At 49.2% G+C, this 17,743-nt stretch overlaps 1 pseudogene; it reads left to right on the forward strand.

Moving 5' to 3' along the window:
- The first annotated feature begins 4,590 nt into the window (after positions 1-4,590).
- LOC136104427 (lipase member J-like) lies at positions 4,591-16,226 on the forward strand (annotated as a pseudogene).
- The last annotated feature ends 1,517 nt before the right edge of the window (positions 16,227-17,743 follow it).

A 17,743-nucleotide genomic window follows, 5' to 3' on the forward strand; every position in this document is an offset into this window, starting at 1 on the left:
ATTGCTCTTTGTCACTTGCTTCCCCACCGGTTATCCTGGAGGACAGGTCATGCTAACCCGATCACCGAAGGACACCCCTCTTGGTCGTAACCCACAAGGGTTGACACTCTCTGCACCCTGTGATGCCTTTGGCCAAGGTTTGGGGACGCAGTGATCTGCTTCCACATTAAACACCGTGTCACATCCCCAGACCCTGTCCAGGTTGTCCTCTTGGCACCTCCTCAGGGGGCAGCAGCAATACCACTTCTTACTGTCCTTCTCCTAGGAGCCACCAGCTCTGTCCCGAGACACACGGGGTGGTTAAGACAGGCTGTGGAGTCTTACACAAACCAGTTGATCTTGCTCAAGCGCCAGTGGGTTTATCAGCCGCCACCCTCCTCGTTAAACTGTTTCTGTGATGACTGGCACCTGGACCAGTGCACATGGTGTGTCCGAGAGCGAACGTCCCCCCATCGCTGGGACAAGGACACTATGACTGATGGTCAGGCACCCTCTTTGAGGTGCACACCAGGTAACCTCAGCCCTTTTGGTTTCTTTCTACCACTGGAGAAGAGCAGGAGTATTACAGTTCAGACAAGGGGATCATGCCAGGCACAACATAAATTTAACAGTTAATATTTCATCTTTCATTTCTGCTCCTTCTCGTATCTTCCCTTATGTCTTCTCACCATTTCCCAGCTTTCTGCTCCTTCATCAGTCTCAAGGATTTAATTTGTGACTTTTATTTCTTTAACAGCTATGAACAGAAGTGATAGCTGGCTATTTTTATTTATTTATTCCTTTTTTTACCATAGCCAGAACATGCAATCGAGAAAGCAGCTATTTGCAGGTGTTAAATACAATAATATTTCCACTTTCGTATTCAGAAACACCAGAGAAGGTGTGGGGGGGAAAAATTATGTCTAGAAAATGATGTTCCAGTATTGACAAGATGTGTTGGGAAGAACCAACAACAGCTGAAGGCAGGAGAAAAATGAGGAAGGAAACTGGGAATCCATCCCATTGCTGCTGTGACTTCTATATCCCTGAAGTCTCTCCTGGCCTGGAAAACGACCCGTTTGGGGATGGCTTGGAAACCTCTGACTTTATAGACAGTGTTTTTTCCTTAATTCCTTTAACAACAAATTCTTTGCTTATAGGGGTGGAGAGGCAAATCACCTCATTTCGGATACAGCCACCAGGGCAACCCCTGCTTGCCAGTTAATTTAAAGCACACTAATTGAGGCAGCGTTTCCTTGCTGTGTTTTGTTGTATATAGATGCAATAAACTTTCCCTGGAAAGATTTTGGCCAAGAAAAATAAATGAACCACGCTTTGGAGCCCTTAGAGGCTTCAGTATTTGTAATTGGTCCAGGTAGACAGATGGAGAAATTGAGGAAGATATTGCTCTTCTCATGAGCATTCAGTGCTCGTGAGTAATCGGACATTTGTCATGACGCAGAAACCTTCTCCCACAAAAGTCTGGACATGTAAATGGTAAATGATTTTCACCCTGAGGGTGGTGAGAGCCTGGCCCAGGTTGGCCAGAGAGGTGGTGGATGAACCATCCCTGGAGACATCCCAGGCCAGGCTGGACTGGGCTCTGAGCAACCTGAGCTGGTGAAGATGTTCCTGCTCATGGCAGGGGTGGCACTAGATGAGATTTGAAGGTCCCTTCAACCCAAACTGTTCTGTGATTCTAAAAGAAGAGCTCAGCTTGGGTGAAGCTTGGTGAAACTGGGTAAAACAGGTGATGGTCTGAAGAGAAGCCCATTTGAAGACAAGAACCTGAATGTAAATGCCTTTCAAATAACATCAGTTCAGGCAAATGAAATGTCCTTCGTAGTGATGGTGAAGAGTTTCCTCTTGAGATGGAGATAGCTTCGGTAGCACCTGAGTGATATACGCACCCCTACACATCCAGTGTCCCCGACTGTGGTGGGGATGTCTTCCCAAAGCAAAAAACGTTTGTGTCGTCAAGCACTGTGAGGATTGGAAGCAAATTGCAATCTGTATTTACTGTGGATCATTTTTGTTCTCCTCTGTATTAATGATGGATTGGGTTTTTCTCATTTCAGCAGTAAATTAATCAGCCGAGATGGTCATTGGGTGCATAGATTCAGAACTCCTCAATCCCCTTGTTTTCTCCTCTGCCTCCACTATTTTTGACAGCTTTGGTGATTAGGACCTCTGTGTGAAGAAATACACCCTCACTCTATTTTTTCAGTTCTGAATAACTGGAGAAGTCAAACCACAATATGGGTGAAAGCCCAAAAAGGGCCCATGAGCACAGGAGTAGAAATTGGCCATTTTCAGCTTTGGGCTGGAAATCCCAGCTCCTGTCTCACAAGGCGGATTCTGCTGCAGGCTCTGGAGGAGAACAGAGGCAAAGAAGCTCCAAGCTTGGTTTTCGGGTGGAGATCAGCGAGTTTACAGCTGGGTTTGACATGGTGCCGGTGCAGCAAATTCATTCTTTGTGAAAGACCACAATTTAGGAAGCAACATAAAACAATGGTTCGGGAATTTTCCAAGCTCCCATAATTTTCCGGATGAAAAACAACATGAGCCTGGCTTAGTTTCACTTGAAAGAGGAAACCGAAGTGTGTTATTTGAAGGTGCAGTCTTAAGTATATGTGTATATTTGTCCTCATAAAACTCAGCATTATGTTGCAATCTGATGGCAACCATCTCCAGTCCTGCATGCCAATTTCTTCTCTTCAACAATCTTTAACTAGGCAATCTATTGAGAGATGGACTTTGACTGTTGCTCTCTGAAGTGGTTTATTCTCCTTTACAATTAGATACAGGTCAGGGGTTGTTATACCTTTGCAAACACGGAGCTGTGCTCTCTAAATTAAGCGCAGTGTCTTGCGGGGATCCACGGTCCGGCTGGCGGTGGTGGCAGCACCAGATGCGCTACAGCAATCAATGCTTTGAGAGCAGCTTCACGGGCTCACGAGTGCTCGGCTGACGTCAGTTTTGGTCAGAGAGCAGAGCTTTATCCTTTAAACATATTTTTCTCTGTGTTAAAGGGTAGGGGATTGCAGAGGTTGCAAATTAATCTCCCTGAGTCTTAATCCATCCATATTTTTATTTCCTTTGGATTGGAGGTCCTAAAGCCTTCTGCCCTGTGCATCACTGTGGGTGACTTCTAACAAGTGTAGAGACGTATGGGCAGAATCACGCACAATTCTACAGCCAAACAATTATTTTACTTCATGTTGTAATAAATAGACAGGGCTGCACACCGTTGGGATCAGCATGGACACGCTCACCCCCACAGTGCAGGTGCTGATGAGCAGCTCTGCCATCTGGGCAGTTATCAGAGAGGTCGGGAGATCACAGAATGGACTGGGTTGGAAAAGACCTCAGAGATCATCAAGTCCAACCCTTGGTCCAACTCCAGTCCATTGACCAGATCATGGCACTAAGTGCCATGTCCAATCTCAGTTTAAAAACCTCCAGGGCTGGTGAGTCCAGCACCTCCCTGGGCAGCCATTCCAGTGCCTGACCACTCTCTCTGCACAGAATTGCTTTCTAATCTCCAGCCTCAATTTCCCCTGGCAGAGTTGAAGCCCATGCCCCCTTGTCCTATTGCTGACTGCCTGGGAGAAGAGCCCAATCCCCACCTGGCTAGAACTGCCCTTCAGGTAGTTCTAGAGAGTGCTGAGCTCACCTCTAAGCCTCCTCTGCTCCGGACTAAACAAGCCCAGCTCCCCCAGCCTCTCCCCATAGCTCTTGTGTTCGAAGGAGAAACTCCTTTGGCAGGCACTGTTCTGCAGATGCCTGAGGTTCAGCAGCCGGATCGCTCTGGTCCATGTTGGTCCATGTTGGCCATGCAGGCTGCCTTCAGGCAACCAGCCACGTCTGCTGTGTCCAGAGTCTGGAACTAAGTCACAGTGCGGTGAATTCCTGCCCTGTTCAATGCTGCACAAATACAGGCAAAAATAAAAGATTATTTCTTTGGTTAAGAGCCATTAATGAGTTAACCCCTCCAGGGTAAAGAGACTTGCTGCAGTCAACTCTTCTTTTCTGGATTTTTTGTTTTGGTTTGGTTTTGTTTAAGAAGTAAGAAGCTAAACAGGGTGGATAAGAAAAGCTTGGCAATAAATGATGTGATTGGAGAGGCATAGGGAGGTGGATTTATAAGGCGACAGAGGGCTCAGCCCCTCCGAGCTCCTCTTGCACATTTTATCAGCAGAAAATCACCAGCTTTTGAGCTTGACTTGGTGCAACAAAGAGGGTCTGGTGAGTACAGTCTCCTACTGCTTTGAACTTGCCAGATGTGCCAGCTCAGAGCCTCCCAGGCCAGATGTGGCCTCCTTCTGCCCTTGTTCATCCCCTGGGGACCCCCAGCTCCTGAGACACAGATGACGCTGCTGCTCCCACCCCACGGGCTTCAACTGGAACAGTAGGATGCTGGTGGAGGATCCCACGTGGGGCCACAGCAGCACGGTTTGGGTTGGAAACACCTGCTCCACATTGCAGCATCAGGCATTGGTGGTGCTGCCAGCAATGCTGGAGCTGTTCGATGTCTGCTCGTGCCTCTGGGGCACTCGCCATCCTGCTCACACCACCCCTGTTGTCCCGCAGGCGCAGTGGAGAGGTGAGATGTGGCTGTTTCTGGTGGCCCTGTGCCTGACCCAGGGACTGGGTGACGCTGTCCTGTGCGTGGGACCAAGACACGACAACCCTGAGCAGTTGATGAACACTGTAAGTGCTGGGGAGTCCAGTCTTCCCTGTGGGGTGGGCCTAAAGTCCTTCCTGAAGGACCAGCTGGGCTGTCCCCCATCCATTGTCCTTGTGTCTGCACCCATGGGGACCCAGGGGGTCTGGGTACATCCCCCCATGCTGTGCTGGGCGTTTGGCCAGCTGGTCGCTGCCTTGCTCCTTTGTCATTGGTGTCACCCCCTTGCCTCCAACTGCAAGGGGGACAATGTGGCCTCTGGGGTGTCCCCGGGGCTCCAGGCACCATCTGTGGCTTTCAGAGTGGCTCTCCCACAGTGAGAACCTCTTCAGGTCTCCTGGAGATGGTCAGATCACGTCTCACATCTTGCCACTCCACAGGTGGAAAGGACTTCTGAGGGGACAAGTAAAGAGTCTGAGCATCCCTCTCACGTGCAGCATCTCTGCTCATTGCTTGCTCCTCGCTGTCCCTGCAGACCCAGCAGCACCGGGAGGCTGAGGCTGTCACCCCGAGTTTCTCTTACTGTGTTGTGCTTTAGCAGTGCAGTACAAGCAACAGTGTGACACGCTGGGGAACTTCCCACCCCGATAAGCTCTATTTATACATTGAATTTTGGGGGATTGCTTCATTTGGCACAGCCAAGAAACAATGGAGTCAGCTGTGCTCTGCTATCTTCAGTGATAACGTAACCTCTGATGCATATCATGCTTTGAACAAGTTCTGCCATGAGTCAAGTCAAAACCACCCACCTTTTTCCTGACTGGTTTCTCTCCTTACAGAGACAGATAATCTCTTTCCATGGATATCGCAGTGAGGAGCACCAAATCCTGACGGACGATGGCTATTTCCTTACCATGAACCGGATTCCCAGTGGCAGAGAAGGGTCTGGAAGCAGAGGTGGGCATCATTTCCGTGCAGCAAGGCTAGACAGGTCCCCTTCTTTTGAGCAGAGGAGGCAAAACGAGGATATAGGCAAAGCAACGATCTCAGCAAAATGAGGTTCTTCTAGGCAAAATGAGTATTGTATTTTCAGAAAGAGGGACGTGGCTGCAAGGAAGGGGTGCAGGAGGAGATGTGAGTGCTCCTGGGAGGCAAACGTGCTTTTCTCTGGGTGCTGGTGGGGAGGGAGCAGCCTTGAGCTGGCCCTGGGAACAACGATGCTCTGGGACAAGGCAGCATGACCCAGTGAGCCTCCGCACCCGGAGAAGGAGGGACACGGTGGCTCCTTGGCTGGAGCAAACACCCAACCCTGTTTGAAGGCTTCCTGACAACCCAGAGCCAGGAGTGGCAAAAATATCTCAATCTGGAGGAGAAAAAGCACTAGCAGAAGAAAGAAACTGCAGGGGAAGCTGCTTTCTCCCCTGCAGACTTTCCATTCATGATATGAAAATGTCATACTCCAGTGGTCAACTCCTTTCCCATTCCCAGGTACCCCCATCAAACAAACATCCTTTTGTTTTTTTCTGTCATTTCCAGGATCCAGGTTACCTGTGTCGCTCCAGCATGGCTTACTTCTAGATGGTAGCAACTGGGTTTCCAATTTTCCCAACAGCAGCCTGGGCTTCATCCTGGCAGATGCAGGGTATGACATCTGGATCGGAAACAGCCGGGGGAACAGCTGGTCCCGACGGCACCTGAACCTTTCTGTCGACCAAGAGAAGTTTTGGGATTTCAGGTGAGGAGGCCATCAAGGACAGGACTGGGATGCTGGGCTTGTCAGTGCTGACCATTTCCTGTCCACAGGAGGCTGGGAGATGGGCACCTCCTCCAGCTTCTCTGCTTGCTCGCCAGCTTCCACGAGATGGCCATGTATGACCTCCCTGCCATGGTGGGCTTCATCCTAAATCAAACCAGGCAGGAGAAACTGTTCTACATCAGCCACGCTCAGGGCAACACTCTGGGTGAGTGAGGAGGAAGAGTGGACAATAGGTGGGATGCCATGGGAGAAGGGCATTGGTCTGTCCCAAACTGGAGACTGCTGGGGACAGGGCTGCCTTGGTCCGTGTGGCCACTTTCCCCACTTGCCTTCTTGGTCCTTCTGCATGGGAGAGCTTTGCTACATCTTGCCCAGCCATCCTGGGCTGTGCTCACATCCAGGAGTGCTGCAGCTTCATTTTGTTGAGACCCTGCATCTCAAACGGGCTTTGGGATGCAAGAGGGAAATTGATGTGCTTGGGTCCACATGGCAGTCTCTTGCAGGACCTCTGCTGTCTCTTGTGGGTTTTTTACAGGTTTCATAGCATTTTCGAGCATGCCACAGCTGGCTGAGAAAATCAAAATGTTCCTTGTGTTGGGTCCCGCCTACACTTTTTGTACAGTTAAAGGTCCAATATTAAGTATTGCCTATCTTCCTGATGCAATATTGAAGGTAAGTGCTGTGGTTTGGTTTTCACATCCTGATTGGCTACACAGTTAATAATTGATAGCTGAAATAAGGAACTCCCACCCCAACGATTCATCGGAGCCATCAGGAGCCATGGGGAGGCATCAGTGCAGGGGGGTTAATACGGCCAGCTGTCCCTGCTCCAGCAGACAGGAGAACCCACCAGCCCTCCTGAGATGCCACACTGGCCACCCCACTGGGCAGGGCCCCACCTGCTGTGTCTATGCCCCGTGGCAGGTGACTAGTGTCCTGTCTGCAAAAGGAAGGCAGGTTGTGTTGATGTTAATATGTGCCGGGAGGAAGGGAGAGTGACTTCTTGCCTCAGCGTGTTTGACCCTGTTTTTCCACCTTTCCTCCTCTCCCTTCAGGGGAAAAATCAGTCTCTGGTCTGAGTCACTGCTCAGGAGGCTGAGCCAGGCTGGGAGGGCTTCTTGCACTGCCTCCAGCTAGTCTGTAGTAAAAAACAGTCTTTACAGCTTCAAAGGGGGGTGAGATTATTGAGGCTTTCCAAAGAACGTGTGTTTGCATTTCAGCAAGCGTGGCTTAGCCAGACCTGGAGGTATTGACACCGGGAGAGGGGATGGGAGCCCACGGCAATGCCAGCACACTGCAGCGTGCCAAGGCATGAGCGTGTTGGCAAGGAGCGGAGAGGCATCCTCCAAGGCAGCGCTGCCAAAAATGACACCCACAACCAGCACCACCCCTGTGGGGAGCTTCTCAGCCATAGGCATTGCCAGCTGGGAAGGGGTGAAGTCTGTGCGAGAAGTGCAGGATGGGCAACGAATGCCTAATGAGGGCTGCAATACACACAAATGGAGATAAATGACCAGGCAGAGGCGACTGGAAATGGGGCGGGCACAGGCACCCAGTCACTTCTTGCAGTGGTCCAGCTCACCATCCTTTGTGGTCAGTAAGAAGATGTGTCCTCCCATCAAAACCGCACGCTGTGGCCAGAGAGCTTCTTCCCTCCCCAGGGATGGATTTCTGCTTCATTTTTTAAAGAGCACCCCCAACAGTCGTTAGGGGGGGGTTTGCATTTCCAGGCAGTGGCCCATTATACATCAGAAGGTGGCAAGAAGAGCCAGAGCTGGGTGGGTTTCCCACAGGAGCTTGCAGGGGTGAGCTAGGCTGGCCCTATGTGCCCTACTGTGCCCCATGGACCCTTCTGTGACCTTATGGACCTTGTTGTGCCCCGTGCACCCCGCAGCACCCTGAGAACCAACACCAGCCCCTTGCACCGAGACCAGCCACAGCGCAGGTGGAGAGCGGTCCAGAAGCTGCACATCCTCCAGCCCATAATGGTCACAAGTGATGTCAAATGACACCGTGCCACATCAAGTGAAAATAGCCTGTTTGTTACAGCTGTCAGCTCTTCCACAGTGACACAAGAACATTCCCAAGCGAGGCCAGGTAGGAAGGGGTGTCTCATTTCTGAGGAGGATCCTGCCCTCAGATAAATTTCATGTTCACAGGAGAAAGGATTAGAGGGAGTGGTGACCCGTGACGCTCTCAAATGCGTGGAGCAGAGCAAATTATAGTGCGGTGTGGTGGGTGAGAGTGGCGTGCTCGGGTGTGGGGACCTCCTGCTTGGCGGACATCAGGAAGGAAGGTTCACACACCTCTTCTCCTGCAGCCCCTGGACCACAACGGGTAATCCTTCCTCCTTGGGTGCCTCGGGCTGCCAGCAAGGGGCCATGCCTGGGGACAGCAGGGCAGAGCTGCAGGTAGCTGAAGAGCCCCATGGATAGGATGGTGGGGCTTCCCCAGCAGCCATGGGTCCAAAGGAAAGTTGTTTCTTCTCACGGGAGGGGCTGTGGGAGCACTTGGGGATCAGGACTGCACTGCTGGTGGAACTGGTGCCACCCTGCTGCACCTCTTGGAGGTCACTGGGAGCTCTCAAGGTCTGGGAGCTGAGGAACCCTTCACAAAGTGAGTGTTTTTGCAGGTTGGCTCTTGGGAGGAAAGGGCTGCCCTGGACAAGGCTCTTCCCTTGAATTTGCATGCTATTCTTATGATGTTATGCCACAAAAATGCTTTCTGTCCCTGTTTCTCTGAAAGGCTCAGTCTTAAAAGTATTGAGAGTAGAGTTTCCCGGGGCTGTCAGCTGCAGGAGGGCTGTGTTGGGTGTGTGGGGCTGGTGTCCTTGCTGTGCCTCCCACCTCTGCCTGTGCCCCAGGGAACGATGTGGATCCCCTGCTGCACAGCAGAGGTGTCGGCAGTGACAGGCCATGCAACAAGGGGTCTTGGCCCCAAATTGCAGCCTGCGGGGTTCGAGGTGGAGGTAGGAAACCCTGCTTCCCCCAGAGTGGGGAGCAGCCATGGGAGGTGGCGTGTCACCCTTCTGGGTGGGGGGTCAGGGCTCTGCAGCCACCCCAGCCTCATGGTGGTGATACCTCAACCTCATGCTGGTGATACCCCAGCTTCATGCTGGTGATACCTTGACCTCATGCTGGTGATACCCCAGCTTCATGCTGGTGATACCTTGACCTCATGCTGGTGATACCCCAGCTTCATGCTGGTGATACACCACTGTGAGCAGGAGGGTGGACAAGAGGTGTCCAAGGTCCCCTCCAGCAGAGGGGCAGTGACTGTGTGATCCTCCACATATCTGCTCCAAGGACAGCAGAGGGAGCAGGTGGCCATCACCCCAGCTGTGAAAGCACCTCCTGAAGCATGGGAAGCTGGTTCCTCCAGCAGAAGGGAGAGGGGACGATGAGGAATTGCTGGGAAATGACAGAAAACTGCTTGCAGTTCTACTGTCTTTCCCCAGGAAGATATTTTGAGGCAGATGCGAGATACCTGGCACTGGTAGCCAGCACAGGCACATGCATTTGGTGGGACTTCAGCAAGGCTTCTTCCTGTGGTCTCCATGCAATCTAACTATTTAAGCATGTCACACAAGACCTGAGGCAGTATTTCTATTACAAATTTGTTGTCTCCAACAAACGAAACAACAGTAAGTTGGTTTGTGGTAGGAACATGCCAAAACAGACACTTCAAAACTCTTCTCAGCTAGAACAGTGGGTCTCCTGGGATAGTATTTCATTTGGGCTCACAAAAACAACTCAAATGTGTCCCAAGGTCTCTTTCAGCCATAAGGAGAGCCCAACCAAATCACATTATTTGATTTGGTATTAAGAACAAAACCTCCATGGTCCTGCAACTTAAAACTGGCTGGTTTACTCCTGGTTAGTTCAGCTATGAATTAAACCAAATAATCTATTCTTCTGACCATCTGAGCCATTGTTCTAAATGAACAGTCTATAATCATCCCCTCAAAGACCAGATTTGCCCTGGGACTGGGTTGTGGCTTCCTGGGATTGGCTGCTCAGTGTGTTCCTGAGGAATTACCTTGAGTATCTTTTATTTCTATTTTATATATATATATTTACTAGTAGTGTATTAGTATTTTGTTATTTTATTAAACTGTGTTTATCTCAATCCAAGTTTCTCCCTTCCCTTTTGATTCTCTCCCCTATTAGGAGTGTGGGGGGATGAGTGAGCAGCTATCATGGTTGTATTGCCAGCTCAGGTTAAACCACAACAACATATATACACATTTTTTGAATACAAGGACCTGATGGAAAATGTGTGATTAAAACGTGATGGAGTTTGGACTCTGGCGTTGTTCAAAATAAGGAAAATGAGCAATTTGTAGGACAAATTAGAGGATTTCAAGTTTCTAATTATTTCACCTATTGAGTGGTCAGATCGATAGGCCAACAGAAGCGTAGTGCACGCCAAGAGAAGCGCATGCAATACCTGGCTTCCCTGTCAGTTCCATCAATGCCTCTCACGCTCATCACATTGACAATGTTTTGCAGAGCACCATGATGTGGCTGTTCAGAACCATTGCATGTTTGATGTGCATTGGTGAAAAGACAGATGCAAGCCCCATGGTGCCCATGGATATTGTAAGTTCTGACTTCTCTACCTTCTTTTCCTACTTGGGCATGAGCTGTGCTGCCATAGTCTGGGCAGGACCCATGGTCTTGTGTGTGTATCTTCACCAGGGTTTGGTACCAGACAGCTTTTGTCTCCCTGTGCTGATGTACTTCAAGATTTGCAGCAGACATTTATAGTGGAGCTTGGTCCAAGTCAACAGATTGGGTCAACGCAGCTGTTTCAGGCTTGGAACTTCACTGTCGTTGCCCCCCTAATTGTCACGAACGTTGATTGCAACATGAAAAGTGACAATGGGTTGTTCTTTGACAGACGTGCTCAGGGAGTGAAGGAAACTCACACCTGCCAACCATTTTAGCTGAAGTCATGGCATGACCAAAGGGTTGGTGGAAGGGACATTGGCAGCAGGAGTCACCACCGCTGGCCACTGTTGGCTTCACCCAGCCAAGCCTTGGCACTCTCTGGGACAGAGACCCCCACCTCCCTGGGGACCTGTCCTGCACTGTCCTTTTCTTCCCACAGGGTGACATTATCCACTACCACGGGTACCCCTACGAGGAGCATGAAGTGGTGACAGATGATGGCTATTACCTCACCATGCAGAGGATTCCTCATGGCCGAGACAACCCAGGAAGCTTGAGCAGCTCCCAGGAAGCAGAGACACAGGACTCCAGCATGTTCTGCCACCGTAAGTGCCGTGAGAAGGTCTGCCTGGTCCAGGGACCCTGAGAGCTTTTCTGGGCTGGAATAGGCCATGGTCAGGGCTGATTCATCATGGCCTGGTTCTGCCAGGAGACACCTTTCCCCGTAAAATTAGCATTGGTAGCAAAAGAAATGAAGGTGCCCACCACACTGACCTCCTTGTTCTGCAAGGATCTGCTCCGAAGAGGAAAGAAAAGATAAGGAGAATGAATGGGGCAGAGAAATCTTGCCCCAGGTTTTACCCCAGCTCAAAACCAGCCAGTGGAGCAGCAAAAAGCCATTTGTCAGCAAAATAAAACACCCCTTTGTCCAGTGCAATGCCATCTCACTATTTTGATTCCTTTCTGTTCTCCACCTGGATGCAAACAGTCAATTTTGCTGGTGGCCAGCCAAAATGACTTTTCTTTCTCCAGCTCCAAAGCCCGTGGTCCTCCTGCAGCATGGCCTCTCTTTGGAGGGAAGCAGCTGGGTTATCAACTTGCCCAACAGCATCCTGGGGTTCATCCTCGCTGACGCTGGCTACGACGTCTCGATCGGAAACAGCCGGGGGAACAGCTGGTCGCGAAAGCACAAAGAGTTTGAATTTTATCACCCGGAATACTCAGCTTACAGGTATTTTCTGCGAAGTTAGATGGTAGGTAGGTACCTGGTACCCTCAGCAGTGTCCATAGGCTTGAGGAGCAGCGTTGCTGACAGTGGTCATCAGCCAACACCACCAAGATGCCATACCCACCAGAGCCCTCTCCCGCTCCCCAGATAGTGATGACACTACTTGCCATGTCCTGCTCATCACTCTCAAGGTCACTAACAGTAATTTTGTCATGTACCTCTCTCCATTGCAGCTTTCATGAGATGGCCATGTATGACCTTCCAGCGACAATCAACTATATTCTGCAGAAAACTGGACAGGAGCAGTTATACTACGTGGCTTATTTCCAAGACACCACCACAGGTACTTAGGAGGAGGTCAGGTTTGCTTTAGCAGAACAGTTTTGAGCAGTGACGGCCTCAAAACTGTTGCAGTGATGGCTTTTGGTGCATCCCACTGCTGTCAGGGTCCTGGGAAGGGTCAAGATAAGTGCTGAAAGGCATCAGCAGCAAAGGCTTCAGGTCAAGCCACCAACCTGTTAGAGCCACCTCTGAGGGTCCTTCCCATGGGCACACTCACCTGGGAGTGAACAAGTCCTTCAGCAGTAACAGGGCAGGGTCTGCTTCCTCTTCCCTCCTGTAGGTTTCATTGTGTTTTCATTCATTTCTGAGCTGGATCGCGAAATCAAGACGGTTTTTGCCTTGTCTCCTGTTACTATAAACTCAAATCTGAAGTCACCCTTGGTGAGGGTGTTTGACCTTCCTGAGTGGCTGGTTAAGGTATGTCCTCATCACTCGCTCTTCTGGTGTGAACGGGAAGGGGATGAACGGGAAGGTCTCATCACCTGAGGCACGCGGTGCTTGTGCATTGCTTCCATCTCCTTGTGTGCCCTGCGCGTGAGCAGGGACATTTGTGTCTGTGCTCTTGAGTCTGCAGGGCATTAAACAGCATAAAGCATCCCCCTGTCCCACCCTGTCCAGAGAAGAGATATTTCTAGGTATTTGTTTTGAGTCTGTCCTCCTAGGAGAAACCTCTTCTAGGAAGATCAGGGCTCTTCCAGGGCCAAGGCCGTTTCTGAAGAGCCGATTTTATAGAGCACAGCAAAGCTGTGGCAAAGAAGGCAGACACTTTTGGGGTGAGCAGAGAGGTGGGGGGTCTCTGGAGGCAGAAGAGGAATGTGAACCTCATTGACCAACACATTTGACTTTTGCAGCTAATTTTAGGACACACAGTGGTCTTCAACAAGGACGACATCTTGCAGCAAGTGACTTCCAGCCTGTGCAGCTACTCTGTCTTTAAAAGCTTGTGCTGCTTGGCCCTTTACTTGCCTGGTGGGTTTACAGGCAGCTTAAAAGCGTATGTACACTCCAGATTACCTTATAAATGAACCAGTTTCTCATTGCTTTAACCTGAGTTGTCAACTAGCTGCCTTCACCTGGCCTTCTATACCTTTGATTTATTGAAAAATCTGGCCGTTCTGCCAGCATTTTGCAATCTGGCCATTGTGTTGGCAATTGCGATAGCACCAGAGGGAAGCCCAAAGTGCACACGAAGTCACACATCCACGTTGTGTCCCCAGGGTGGGGATGCTGAAGGGAAGAGTGCAGAAATTCATTTGGTGCCTCTGTGGTTTCTTTCACTGGGTGATTTGTAATTTCACGTGTGTTTTGATGACAAAATGGTACCTCATGGAATGAACTCCTCGTCATGCACTCCTAGGAGAGGTGGACCCTCAGACTCTTCAGCCTGCCACCCCTTTGAATATATTCATCCCCAAATCAGGACTTTCTCTGTGCTCCACTGCGCTTAACACAGAGTTGTAGAAAGATTCATGCTGAAGGCACCAGTGTGGGGGTTTCCAGTCTGACCCCGCTCCCACCAGGGCCAATACCACAGCTACATCAGGTTGCATGTGGACATGTCCAGGTGGTCCCAGAGATGCCCCACTCACACGGGAAAGGGCTGTTTCCTTGGGATTAGCCAAGATTTTGGGCAGCTCATGTGAGTAAAATTGGTGGCAGGTCTATGGATGGAACCAAGCAAGAATAGCTTGGTCATGGATGGAGTCAGAGCTGGGCCACTGTTTCTCAAGCAAGGTGTTGGTGTAATTTCTTAATCTTCTGAGGAGGCAACATCTTAGAAACAACGCTTAGAGCTACTGTGATGAGTTGCACATTGTCTTTGCAAAAGGATCCGCAGCACAAAATATGGTGATTACTTTAGTTTGAAAACCACATAGACTCATAACATGACCCAGCATGCCATGGGGATTGCTGGGCTGACCGAAGGGAGATCAACAGCCCCCTCTGTGCTGCTGCCTGCAGCGTTTGTTCACATGGCATGTGGCTGAGCTGAAGCTTCACAGAGCTAAGGTGAAGCTATTCGTACAAATGCAAGCTCCAGATAGCCTGTGTGAGACACTTGTGCAGGATCGGTTTTATTTCTAATAGGATTTGCCGCCATGCAGAAAATAAATGTTTCCAATGATTTCTTGCAGAGCTGCATAGATGTCTACCTGTCCCACTACCCTGATTCGACGTCCCTAAAAAACATGTTACACTGGCACCAGGTAATATTTCCTGTTGCAGAGTAAGATTGCAGGCAACCCATGTTTGCTTCTATTCTCTCAGCTGCTGAGGACCTATGCTCAATGCTTGGGTATAATCCTCCATTGCTCTCCCTGTAGAACTATATGGGAGAGAAAGGGGAAAATTGACATGTAACACTGGTGCAGATACAGTGCTTTTGTCCATGACTTCCAACAAAAGATGACCAAGAGTCTTTGGAGCTGGGAGGAGATGGAAATGGAAGCAAAAACTGGGAATAAAACAGCATAGGAGATACCACAGTCAAGGCTAAGAGTGGATGGTCAGTAGAGACAACTAATACAACAACTAATCATTGAAAACACGCAGAGATTTGCGTTCTTGTGTTGTAGACGTTGACCATGACAGACCTGCCCAAAGGTCTGATCTATGTCTTCTTTGAGGTGAGCTCTTGGTTGTACACTGGGTGCACTGTGGGTTTCTGAGGCCTTGGCTTCCAGACATCTAATATTCTGCAGCTCACCAGCCCCCCGGGAGAGGAGGGACGAAAGGTGTGAACAAGGGGACACCTTGCAGGCCATGCTGAGATCTTTCCAGGAGCTGAACTGTCCTCCCATGAGACAGTAATACACGCAACAAATGGCATCCTGGAGCCTTGGTGTCAGGAGGGAACACCGCGGTTCCCTAGTCACCTCTTTTGTCTTTCTTATGGTCCCCTCCAATAAACACATCTCTCCTCCTTTTCCAGCTCTATCAAACTGGGGAATTCAAATATTACGATTATGGCAGTGACAACATGCTTCATTACAACCAGGTGAGAGAAATCCATTCTCATTTCTTAGCTTTAAAAAAGAAAATGGCAGTGCTAATTTCATGTGACTTATGGAATTTACCTTATATGTTCAAATAGGTTTGTACCTTTGTTACAAAAAAAAAAGGTCTGTGATGTCAGTGATGACTTTTTGACATTCTGGTGCAAACTGCAGGAACCCAAGGCATAGTCAGGATCTTCAGTGGTAGTTTCTGTATTGTTTCTCTCAATAGGGGAGAAATTCCAAGCAGTAATCAGGAATACTCTGAATTTTTGTCTTCCAGACCACACCTCCCTTCTAGGAGATGGAAAACATGAAAGCCCCGCTTGCTGCATGCTATGGTGGCAGAGACTGGATTTCAGCCCCCGAAGACTTAAACATCACACTGCGTCATATAACCAATGTGGTGTACAAAAAATACATTCCCCAATTCGTCCACTTTGATTTCCTTTGGGGTATGCAAGCATACGAACAAGTGTACAAAGAAATTCTTGAACTGATGGAGAAGAGCGCCTGGAGTCTGACCAGTGGCAGTAATTGTTTCTTGTTTGATATCTGGGACTTCTTTTATTCGGGAAAAAAGAAAATAAAGGTGAAGAACAAAGAGAGGGAAAAGGCTCATTAAACTGCTGTGCTTGGTGTGGGTTGATATTACTCTGGCAAGTGAGGAAAACAAGACAATCCAATGATGAGGAAAACCTGTAGGATTTGGGTTAAATAGGTTGAGGTCCCTGCAGAACCAAGGCCTGGCCCTTGGACCCTGCGTCTCCCATGTGCCTCACTCAACAAGCAACACGCAGCTTCAGTAGAATTTGGCTCATGGTCACAGTTGTGGGCTCTGGCCTCGCTGCACTTGGGTTCCCAGCTGCCAACATCTGGACAGCAGGACGCTGGTGCTTCACGAGAGTGGGTGTGCTCGCATGGGACCATGTGGTGGGTAGAGTGATGGATCTTGCTGGCGTAGCTTTATCCATCTCCTGGTGATTCTTCTGTTCCAGAAAGCCCAACATCCTGACGTTTGTTACTTTACCTTGCAGTCGGAAGGAGCTAGAAAGTTTTACTTATGTGGAAGAGACAATAAGAACCTCCTGGAAGCCAGGAATGAGTCTAACTCTGCTTTCAGCTTCTGGATTACACTTCTTAATAATATATTGATTAGGGGAGGAATTGTTAATTTGCTTGTTTGGGTATCTGTAGTCTTAAAATATACCTAGGGGTAGGCAGGGCAAAGGATAAGACTGTCTTTTCCACAAAGATGTACAAATAATAGTAGTAATAATAGCAATAATAGTGATAATACAGTCAGATAGGTTGCACTGGGCTCTGTGTGGTTGCACAGAAGACCACAGAAGAAAACAGGACACGGTGAGGTAACCTCAGGGTGTAAGAATTAGGCTATAGGTTAGCTATAATCTATGTGGAGCAACAGCAATTAGCTACCTCGCTTAGCGTATTTGTAACAACACCTTTTTCTGTGTAATTGGTTATTTACTGCAGGGCTTAGCATTCTTACAAGGACTTTGCTGTGTTCATGCCATGGATATCAGTGCAAATGCAAGAAAGACTTTTGTATCTTTGCAAATAAACACCCAAAGCTTGGAAAGACATTTCTCCAACAGACTTCTGAAAAACTCACAAGAGCTGGTTTATGTTTAGTTAAGAAGTACTAAGCTTTTTTAATACTTCTGAAAACTTTTAAGAATTGCAGGGTTTAGTCTCCTGTCTTTCTGTCCAGGTTATAATGTTGCTGCCACTTCTGTAATGATCTGATGCAATGTTTGTATTGTATTATCTTAATGCATTGGCAGTCTCCCATGATGGAGCATTTGGGTTAAGTCCTCTCTGTATCAGGTTCTGGAAGCGCTCTGCTCCCTGTGGCACTGGTACTCGCTTCCCATCCCTCTCAAAGAGCACATGTAGCATAAATATTGTGACGCTGTCATTTGGGATTGCTTTGATCAATAGATGGATTGAGTTTCCTGATGAGCTGTGTTGATCTTGCTGGGACTGGAGTCCTTGCATGTCTCAAGTCCACCAGGCAAGTCGAAAGTCATCAGGCAGGTCCATGGTGATGGCACAGGTCCAAGGTCAGGCTGGGGCATCAGCCCATGATGTCAGGGTCCAGATCAACTCAATCTCTCT

The sequence above is a fragment of the Patagioenas fasciata genome, chromosome 8, assembly GCF_037038585.1.
Source record: "Patagioenas fasciata isolate bPatFas1 chromosome 8, bPatFas1.hap1, whole genome shotgun sequence".
NCBI lineage: Eukaryota > Metazoa > Chordata > Aves > Columbiformes > Columbidae > Patagioenas > Patagioenas fasciata.